The following is an 11,040-nucleotide window of genomic DNA, read 5'->3' as shown; positions in this document are numbered from 1 at the left end:
CGTGACTGTTAGCTGATTCCTATCCGCTGCCTCCGTGCGCTACAGTCTTCAGCTTATCTCAACTCTCCTGTGTTTCCTCGAGACTGCAACAGCTGATTCCTATCCGCTGCTCTCCGTGCTCAACAGTTCCAGCTCAGCTCTACTCTACCGTGTTTCATCGTGGCTGCACCTGCTGATTTCTATCCGCTACCTCCGTGTGCCTGCAGAGTCCTGCTGGCTGCTACTTCTCGGTTCCGCTCGTGTCTGCAGCAGCTGATCCGCTCTCCGTGCTTCTCAGTGTTCCTGCTGGTGTCTACTCACCAGTCTGCATCGGATCTGCGCCTCACTGCTTTCATCTCGTCTAGACCATCGCTACTCTTCAGGGTCCTCCAGGAGTCCAGTTCTACATACTACTGCTTCCTGAGTATTTGTTCTATCCCTGTTGGTCTACCTACCTGTGTGCTGCACCTACTTGATTACCGCTTCACCCTCCAGGGACTTCGCATCCTGCCGGCCTCCAGCCGTTCAGGTATCTCTGCACTCCTGTCTGACAGCCTGCTCCTGAACCACGGTATGCATACTTCTCATTGACTGTGCTGGTGTATTGCATATCTTGCTGGACTGAGTTGTTCTCCTCAGGAGCTTACTATCCGCTGAGACTTTTGCCATCATTGACTGTGTTATCTTTTGCCCGGATAGTTTCTGTGACTTTATATTATTGCAGTGCTGTTCGTCATTATTATATTGTGCATGTCATTGTGGATCAAGTTCAAGGTGCCCGTGTATCCTCTGTATTGCAGTCTCTCCCCGTGCTCCTCCTCACATATATATTCAGTGGTACAACTTGCTAGTGGCAGACCACTGATTCCTGTTTCCTGTGTCACCTGTCCCAGTGTCCTCTCACATAGCAGTGGTACAACTTGCTAACGCAGACCACTGACTCCCCGGATACCTTCACCTGGATTCCATTCCTTCACCCAGACAGCGGTACAACTTGCTAAACGCAAACCGCTGACTCTCATCACCTCCTCGTTTCTGTTGGACATTCCTCCTCACTATAGCAGTGGTACAACTTGCTACCGCAGACCACTGACTACCCTCACGTGTCCTTTGTCCATTCAGTTCCTCGTGTATTACTACATATATATTACCAGTGCTGCTAGTCATAGACTTTCCTGAGCATCTCTATCATCTGCTGTCTCCTGTTCCGTGATCACCCCGCTACCAGAGTACCATATTACCATCTATACTCCTCTGGTAAGCTTATCATCTGGTGATCCCTGGGTAAAGACTCCTAGTGCCCGTGACAATGGGTCATCCCAAATGAACTGCTGCTCAAAATAGTCCATATAGATGTTGGCAGAACTTGGGACAAACCTGGTGCCCATGGTTGTTCCGATAGTGTGTAAATAAAAGTGTGCATTAAATAAAAAATAATTGTGAGTGAGAATATGTATGATTAAATCAATAATGAAAGCTCGCTTTCTCACCGGGATCCTATCATATAGAGAAAGTTTCTCCGCAAAAAATCTCCACAACCTTGATAGGCGGAATGTTGGTAAATAGAGCCACCACATCTAGGGTGACAAAATAATAGGTAGATTTCCCCTCCACATCCCGAAGAGACCTCAGTATGTGGGTCAAATACAATGGCTGTATAAAAATCAAGAACTTAAAGGTACCTATCACTGATACCGCACAGCCTGCGCACTCGATTTATATAGGTACCTATGAATTACTCACAAGTGCATTCATGTTGTTGTTTCCCAGTACCCAATAAGTGATCAGCTGTGCCATGATCATCAATAAGGTCTGAAAGTACCCATTCTGAATCCACTCCTTTGTTAGGCTGAGATGACTAGAATGCAGACTCTGAGTGGGTATCTAAAAATGTTTTTCCAGTGGATCAAAGAACCTCAATGAAAATAAGAATCTAGGATTTCCTGGACTTCATATTCTGGGTGTCCATATACTAGAATGGATGGTGTGCTTGAGTCTTTAGCTGAAAGAAAATATTTTTTGGCTGGTTTTAGTACAGAGGTAATTCAGAATGAGGGGCAAAGTTGCTATTGTAGTTTGACTGGATTATTGATTTCAAGTATCTTAGAGGGTCCAATGAATTCAGCACCCAATTTAGAAGGTATCTGAAACTAAATGTTTATGCTAGAAACTCTATTTCATATTCAAAAGCAACGGATCAAGATTAGCAAATTTGTTCTGCGAGGATACTGGGTTTTTTTTTTTAAAAAAAAAAAGTCTTGGACTTCTTTTCAGATTTTAGTTAAACAAGATGCCATAGAGTTTTCTTTAGGTACAAGAAATGGGAAGAAAATTACTTTGGATGTCTAACAAAACGAGAATGAAATCCTCGTAACTGAGTTGGAACTATTAGAGAGCAGGATATGAGAAGGATACATTTATATTAATGTTATTACAGAATGCTTTACAAAACTTGGAAATGAGTTCTGAACCCAGGTCAGACACTACATATTCAGGAAGCCCATGTTCTACTGAAGAGAGGGGATCCCAGGCAGGCTTAATCTTTATTGAAAAAGCCTGGTACCCACCTCTACTGTCACAAGGGAGTCTGGGGAATCATAGGCTAAAAGGTACGTAAGGAAATCTTCTCTTGTACAATGGGAAATGAGGTGAGGTACCTTGTGAATATAGATATAATGTTATAAAACATAAATAAATGTCTTCTAAAAGAAAAAAGTATATAAATTATTGGTAGACTGTGCAACGGAAATTGTACAATTTTAATGTTTGTGTATTGTTTAAAGAATGTAAACCCTGAACCCTGTGTTTCATTGTAGTACACTTTGAAAGACCTGCAGCCAACCTGTGGTAACTGCAAGGACTGCCTCAAGCACATTTTTTTTTCTGGATGCACTAAGTACTCGCTCTTGTCACTATAGGTCCTGGGTATATGCATGCAGATAATTGGCTAACACCCACGGGAAGTGCCAGTCTGGTGGATCTCAAGAAAGGACTGCATGGGGTTAAGGGAAGTTACCACATCTAATGTTGTCAGCAGTGGTAATGGTCCTTTGTTGAGATTGATTGTGCTTCCCTGTTATCAGAAGACTTCATGGAGACAAAGTAAGCAAAGGGTCCTTAGAGAGAGGGACAAGGCATCAGTCTCTACTCAGACCCTGGGAGATAAAGGCAAAAAATCAGGTAATGTAGCCAGAACCGTTAGCTCTCTCCCTGTACCAAGAAGCTATAACTGTGGGAACCATAGCGAAGGATAAAGGGACCAGAGACCAGAAGAAGACCCAAGGAACCCGAAGCACTGGAAGATCATGGAGGCTTGAAGACCAGACTGACTAGGGGTTTACGGCTCCTGCTGGACTGCCAAGTATTGGAAGCCACAAAGAAGTACTGATTCTTTTCCTTCATACCAGATCTCTATGGGTCTTGAGACGATGTGTGCCTACCAAAAGTGTGGTAAAATTCTAGCGGGAACACTGCCTTACTGGCATTAAGAGTGAAGACAGCCTGTTCCACTCAGAAAATCCCAAGAAGGATATCTAAGGGGTTGTCTTATGAGACTGGTAATTGTGATGTTTTGTTTTTCCCCTTTATGTTGTTTTGCAATTTTTTATAATTTATTTGCCTAAATGTTCTTTAAAAGCGCTATAGCTCTGTTGGTATTTAACACTGTTGTGTTAAATAAACTTTAATATTCTTTATTCAGATATTTGTCTGGGTGTGAAAATGCTTTCCCACATCCAGGGTATTGGGGAGGGTTATAAGCTAACACACCAGAAGATATAGGGAAGCAATACAAAGAGAGGTTACTCACCGGAAAACACTGAGGTGTTTGACACTGTTGGCAAGATGCTGATGGTGAGTACATGAGGTGTGGGGGTTTGGTAATGTGCAACTTCTATTGCTTTTAATTTAAAGCAGCAATGTCAAACTCCGCAGGTTAAGTGTTGAAGCACTTAACCAAATATTGCCGCTTTAAATTTAAAGGAAAAGAAGTTGCAATGGCATTAAAGGCTCCTGACGGACACCTCAGTAGTCGGACTCACATTGTCATTGTTATTGCCATCTCTGTTCCTCCTTTGGTGACCTTTGCTGCCTCCTTGGTTACAGCAGCTGCCACCAAACATAAGGAACAACTGTCCTGGCTCTTTCCTCAGCAATGAGCATGACTCTAAAGTAAAAACACCGGCTACGTACCGTTTCTCCAAAATGACAGAGTGCCTGTAGAACACAAAAGCAACGGCCTCCTCTAGATCGAGCACCAGAAGGACGCCCAGATATGATAAATAGCGACAGTTATGGTTGCCAGCAGCTTGCTGCTTTAAGATTTGTACAGAGACTGGTTTATACTTCGTGTCTCTGCCTATTTCTGCCTCTCGTTCCAACCGTTCTACACCCCCGCTAGCTGCACAGAGATGCCAGTCGCCAGTGGCTGCTTTATTATTTATTATAGGAGGCTGTTAATACTTTCTGCACTTTCCACACCAATTGTTACTCTAGCTGTTTATATATGAAACAAAAATTAATCACGATAATAATATAATAATAATAATATATTAATATAATAATATAATATATAATAAAATAAAGACAGTCTTATAGATCTCCTTATTGTCCTCCTAAACTCCAGGTATAAGTACCTAGATGGAGAGGGGCTTTATGTTGTTCCTTTGTGAAGTCTATTTGTATTGATCATTTGATTGCTTTCTATTCCTCATTACCGTTCTCAGAAACTGCTGATGTTTTGCTTTAAGAGGTTGTTTTGGTCCTATAGTTGGAATCCTTAATTCTCAGACATCTCTTTCAGGCCCCCGTGAAGATACCTAAGCTAATGAGCTGGACCTGGGGGAGGATATTTAACTTTCTTAATTCATCTTAAAATTTTTTACATTTTTGTTTCTGCTATAAGAGGCCATTTGGAAACTTAATTTAAAGGCAAGCAATATAAATGTACTAAAATAACTAAACAAACATCATAGACCATAAAATATACTGAAAGCACGCCTAAAGTTAACTAAGAAAAATGTATTCTAAAAGGAATATGACCTAAAGTAATTTCTGAATAACTGCAACAAGAATTATTAAGGATAATCATAGTGCAACACCAGCTTTATAAAGTCAAAAAAGACTTATGAGTATATTTACTTTGCGGAAACGCCGATTCGCAACGCTTTTAAGTGAACACAAAATACTCGATAATGTGGCAGCATAAAAATTAAATAATACCTTTTTTAATTAATTAAAAAATTACTATTTCTGTGTTCTGAACTGTTTTTTGTAGGTTTCTTTGCAAAATATAAATGAGTAACGTGAAAAGGTGAATAGGGTTTGTGCTCTGTGTTTTCTATAATAAAGTTGTTAAAAACTCAACTTTTTTGTGCCTTCTCAATTTAATCCATTATCCAGTTGTTAATCTCCTTTAAATTTATATAGCAATACATTTCCACTTATTGGTTGTTTATAATAAAAGGTCTGTGCTCCCTGGGTTATTATTTTTGAACCAAATCTTAATCATAATATGATCATCTAGTTCTTATAAAGCTTATTGGGGTGATATGTGGTATCTTCGTGGGGTGTATTATTTCATTGTTGTTTCGTGTTGATTTGCATAATATTATATTAATATCTAGATTGCCCATCAATTACTACCAAATGTGTCAGATTGTAATAACCCTCTACCACCAATTGAGGGCAATGTGCTTTCAAATATGCTACAGCACAATATACACAGCTGTCTCTATATCATCATCATCATAAGCAGCTATTTATATAGCGCCACTGATTCTGCAGCTCTGTACAGAGAACTAAGGCAGAACTCCTAACCACTAAGCCACCACGCTGCCCCACTATATATAAATAGGTTTCTTTCCACATTCACATATAATGTTCTCATACTTTATCATACATGATCAATAGTCCTTATAATAATTGGATAGCAGATACAGTGTCGCCCATATATATTTATCTTATTGAGGTATGGTATCTTGAGAGTTTTGTGTTATAAGTTAGAATGATGAGATTCCTCTAATCTGACAATTATTCCCCATCATATTAGACTTTAAACTACCTTCTTCCACCACCTGAGAGCAATGTACTGAACAATGTGCTTCAGCACAAAATATTTGTAAGGACAACTGTCCCTCTATATGATCCAATCTGTTTTCACATTCACACAATACCTCCTCATGGGACAGTAAATCATAGTAGTCATGTATTTCTCCAGCATATATTGACCTAATCTAGTCAAGTGGCATTGTTAGGATGGGCCACTAACTGAACTGGACAGAACAGGCTAAACAGCGTTTGGCCCAATGTGAGTTTCATTATCATGCTTTTTCAAGGACGCAACCGCCATCTTTCAAACAGGCAGTTAAGGGAAAACCCTCCAATTATGTCACAGTATTAAAGATTAATAGTTCTACAAGCTAATCCGGAGCTAGTCTAATAATGTACCAATTGTGTTCTAGTGTTGTTGATTGACGGTTAAATCAACCAATCATCATATGCTTCATGTTTATCATGCACAGTTGCCTCAATCTATGCGGGCTCCTCTCAGCGTCTGTGTTGCTAGGTAACCTGTCTAGCAAATTACAGTAAGGTATATAAATGCTTCACTCTGATGTTTGCCATGTTATTGTATCAGGCACAGTGGTAGCCACATGATCATACCAATGACGTTAATGAACTATAAGCTCTAATTGATCCTAATTAATCAAGCGGGTATTAAATATCATGTAGTCGTTAAAGTCTAAAGTCACCTTATATGAAATTTAATGTTTTATGGGACTAACAAGTGATCTTTGGGATGTACTAAATGGATGATCACAGAAAAGGATGATCTGGACAAAAGTCTGCAGTTAATTTTTCTACCATTAGATGGCACTAACTTTTTTCTTTCACCCAATGCTTTCAATAGAGAAAAAGTCACACATTACAGTAGCTGTATGTAAAATAAAGTAATGTATAAAGTCTACAATATGTTTCATATTTTAAAAATGAATAATGAGTAAATTTCACTTTAATATACATACCTGTAAATAAAAAAATAACATAATAAAATGTAATAATTACAAATAAGTTTACATGCATTGATTTATTTTAGCAAAATAGCTCTATCATTTTTACTTACATGGGATGTGTTATGACCCATGACCACCTAGATGAGCTTTTAGAACAGTAGTGTAGAGATCTTCACCTTTAGCTGCCGCCTTTCCCGTAGAGCTTTATGTGCTCACAGCTACTCAGATGTCCCCAGGTCTTAAGCTAAGAGTAGTAAAAGCTCATCAAAGATGGCCGCAGCGCAAATGGAACCAGGGGTGCTAGCCCAGACTGAAGTGGGTGGTCAGTAGCAGGCCGAGGTCAGAGGTGGGTAGCAAAACAGCGAAGTCCAGAATACAAGCCAAAACGTCAGGGTCACAGGCAAACAGGCAAGGTCCAAGGTATAGGTAAACGTGACAACGGAAGATCAGGTAGAAAGGAATCCAACAGCAGGTCAGCAACAGTACAGGACTGGGAGCGCTATAACCGGCAGGGAGGCTAAGCCCTCCCTGCCTTAAATACTGAAAAGAACCAATCAGAAGGGAGATGTGGAATAGGGTTATTGGCCCCCAGGAGTAGACTGATTAATGGGCTAATCAGCCCCACAGGAGTTAGGGTGCACGTGCCCGACTTTCAGCATTGCCGGAAGCGGCCCTGACCTAGAACGGCGTCTCGGCTGTTACCCTGACAACGGCCGGGACACAGGAAGCGGAAGTGACGTCCCATCCATTGTCATGACAACAGCCGGGACGCAGGATGATCACGTTTTAAGCATAGATATGTACATCTGGGACTGTTCTATGTGTTTCCAGTGGAAAGATGGCTATATCTTTTTTATGGCAAAAAGTAGGGACATCGATTTGTAGCATGTCAATTTTGGTTACATCACACTACTGGCGATTTACTATCGACTCACACTTTCATACATCGGCAAGTTCAAACTCGAACAAGAAAATCGCTAAAAGAGGCAAAACGCAGCTTGATATATTTTGCCCCAGGTCTGTTAACTTGTTGTCTTAGTTGATTCAAACCATACTTTGATAGATGAAATGTAAATGTAGTGCATGGCAGGGGCAAATGCAGGATTTTTAAGGGGGGGGTTTCCAAATAGTTGAATTCGGAACAAAGCAAAAATAAAACATAAAAAATTAAGTGCAACAATATGCCTTCAACATAAACTTTTTTACTGCAAATAACAAGTACATGTGAGTCACAAAATAAATTGATAGTCACACAGAGCTGTGATATATATCTACTATATAAATGCCTAGTGGCGTGTGTGAAAAAAAAAAAAACAAGCTGCAGCGCCACCTGCTGGGCAGAGTTATACACTGACCTATATATTTCTTGAAGGAGAAGTGACAGTTGGGAGTGGTTGGTGGTTGCCGGGGGTGACAGTGGGGAGTTTTTAACACCTTAAGTAGCTTGATGAAGGATGTGGCGATGAAGATGAAGGATGAGGTGATGGAGAAAAATTATGAGGTGGTGACATGTGGACAAAACCACGTTAAAAAAGGGCGCTTGCGTTGGGAAGTAACGCTCTTCCCCTGAGGAGGCCTGGGCTAGGTCCAAATGCATGACAAGAACCTTTTTAACACCTTAAGTAGCTTGATTTGACTAGAATGCATGAGTATCATGCACGGGTTAACTTGTATGTATATATATATATATATATATATATATATATATATATAGTATTATAGGATCTTCTACTTTCTTAATCCTATAATACAATATTTAAATATATCACACAGCTCTGCATCTCAACCCTGCAGACTCACCAGAAATGGAGTCTTGGGTCTATGGATCAAAACACTATACAAGATTGGTTGTGGGCAGTATCTGGCTTCACCCTGTAACTCAATAACTAATAAATGCACTTATATGCCTGAGACCAGAGACCTATTTACTTATTTACCAATTTATCTATATATATAAAATTGCCATATATGCCCTCACCGTTCACCAGGGCAGCCAACAAGTGATGTAATGCCTGGAGAGCGTGGGAGGAGCTGCTGCGGCCGCGCATGCGCAGCAGCTCCACTTCGTTGATGCTGAATTGTAAAGCAGCCGCAGTGCTGTCAAAGAAGCGTCCGCGGCGGTGTTGTGTAGGGGCAATGTTTAGCATGTTTAAATACATGCTTTTGTGCCCATTCGTTCGCAGAGGGGAGGGGTTTCTGGAGAACCAGAAACACCCCCTGCGTGCGCCCCTGCATGGCTTAATCGGGGCTGCTGCTGATTTCAATCCTTTTCTGAGAACCCCTTCCAAGTTTTTGTTCTACAAACTTACTTAAGCAGGTTCCAAGTTTGGACAAAACACAATAACATGCAATAATCATAATAATAATAATAATAATAATAATAATAATAATAATAAACAGTGGCTCACCCAGGAGTTGAATGTCTTGGAAACTCAGCCCTGGAAGAAGTGGTTTTGCATGCTGCTCTAGCCGGATGAATAGGAGCAGCCTTCTCAAGTGATGTGAGTAACACCAAATGAATAACTAGAAGGTAATCAACTGGCTCTGCATATAGAAAATTGCCAGAAAGGAGGAAATATTTAGTAACTGCCCTGGAAGGCAAATGAGAAGTCCTAGTCCTAGTCACTGTCCAATTTCAGAAGCAGGTTGTAGATTAACACAATCTGGTAAATAAAGCAGGGTTCATTAGCAGGTGGCAGACAAGAAAAGTCTGTAATTCAAAGCAAAGTTTGGAAGGCAGAAAACAAATGTAATCCGTTTTCCAAAGCAGGGTCCGTTAATAGATTCACAGTAGCTGAGAGTACTAGTACCAGAAGGTCAGACTACCGCCACCACTGGAGAAACAGTAAGAACTGAATATATATAGCGCTTGATTGAAACACCTGTCTCATTCCTATGACTCACACGCTCAGGTGCAGGTACAGAGCATTCAAAGATGGCAACAGGATAACATGTACTAGTTCAGAAAATTGCATAGCCATACAGAATCCGGTATCTAGCTCTCAGCAGCCATGCCCTGAGTAGCATGATATCTGCCACGGATTCTAACAGCACACCCTCTCTAATGAGAGTTCAGTGGACCCCAATAAGTGGAATTTGTGGAAATTTATGAGATACTACTTTCTTGGTCAATTGGCATTTAGATTTCTGGCTGGAATCCAAGATATTCCCTCTGGAACATATCCTTTCCAATGAACTAAGTAGTAGACTTGACCTTGAACAAACTTTTTTAATGACATATTCCTGATGCTCATCAGTGATCACAGGAGTAGGTTTACGATTAGATCGACCAATGAATGTTCTAGATTGAAATACAGGTTTAAGGAGAGAACAATGGGAGATTTAGGAATCCTGAGAGCAGTTTCTCATTATCCTATATCCTTATACCAACCCTATGGGTATATCTATCTTAGATTGCTGAAAGGATACTATCTCCCTGCATTTTTATAATCACCCAACAGACACAAATCTGTTACATCGCATATTTAGTTACAGTGTTCTTAGTTCCATTTGATCATCAGTACTCCTCACACTGCGCTCACAGTAACTTTGTTCTTCAATTGATATATAATACTTTGATAGCAGTGTTATATAAGGGCATACTGTGGGAACTTTCATCCTTCACTGTAAGATCACAGGTCTAATTTATACAAGAGATTGATATATTTAGGACAGCCTATACATTGACTAGAGGGTATAATACTAACAGTCATTACAATTGAAGAATGACCCATTGATTGCCCCAATGATCAATGTTTTTGAGACTTTTCAGAAGTAACTAGCTTTTATTCAAAATTCATAAAATCTTTTTTATATTTCTGTTTCATATTTCGCTGTTTTAAACACATATAATTTTTATAAAATATATACAATAAAAGTTAAGTTTTATAATCAAAGCCTCAGATTTATCCCTACCATTAAAAATAGTGGAGTGTATAGTGTATCTCAATAACCAACCTTCTCTTTCTTTCTCTCCATTTACCCATATATTCACATTTGCAATAACAGCCACTGTGTTAGAATAAACACTTTTGCTTTCAGTTTCTCC

The sequence above is a fragment of the Mixophyes fleayi genome, chromosome 8, assembly GCF_038048845.1.
Source record: "Mixophyes fleayi isolate aMixFle1 chromosome 8, aMixFle1.hap1, whole genome shotgun sequence".
Lineage (NCBI taxonomy): Eukaryota > Metazoa > Chordata > Amphibia > Anura > Limnodynastidae > Mixophyes > Mixophyes fleayi.
Note: the sequence above shows the minus strand (reverse complement) of the source record.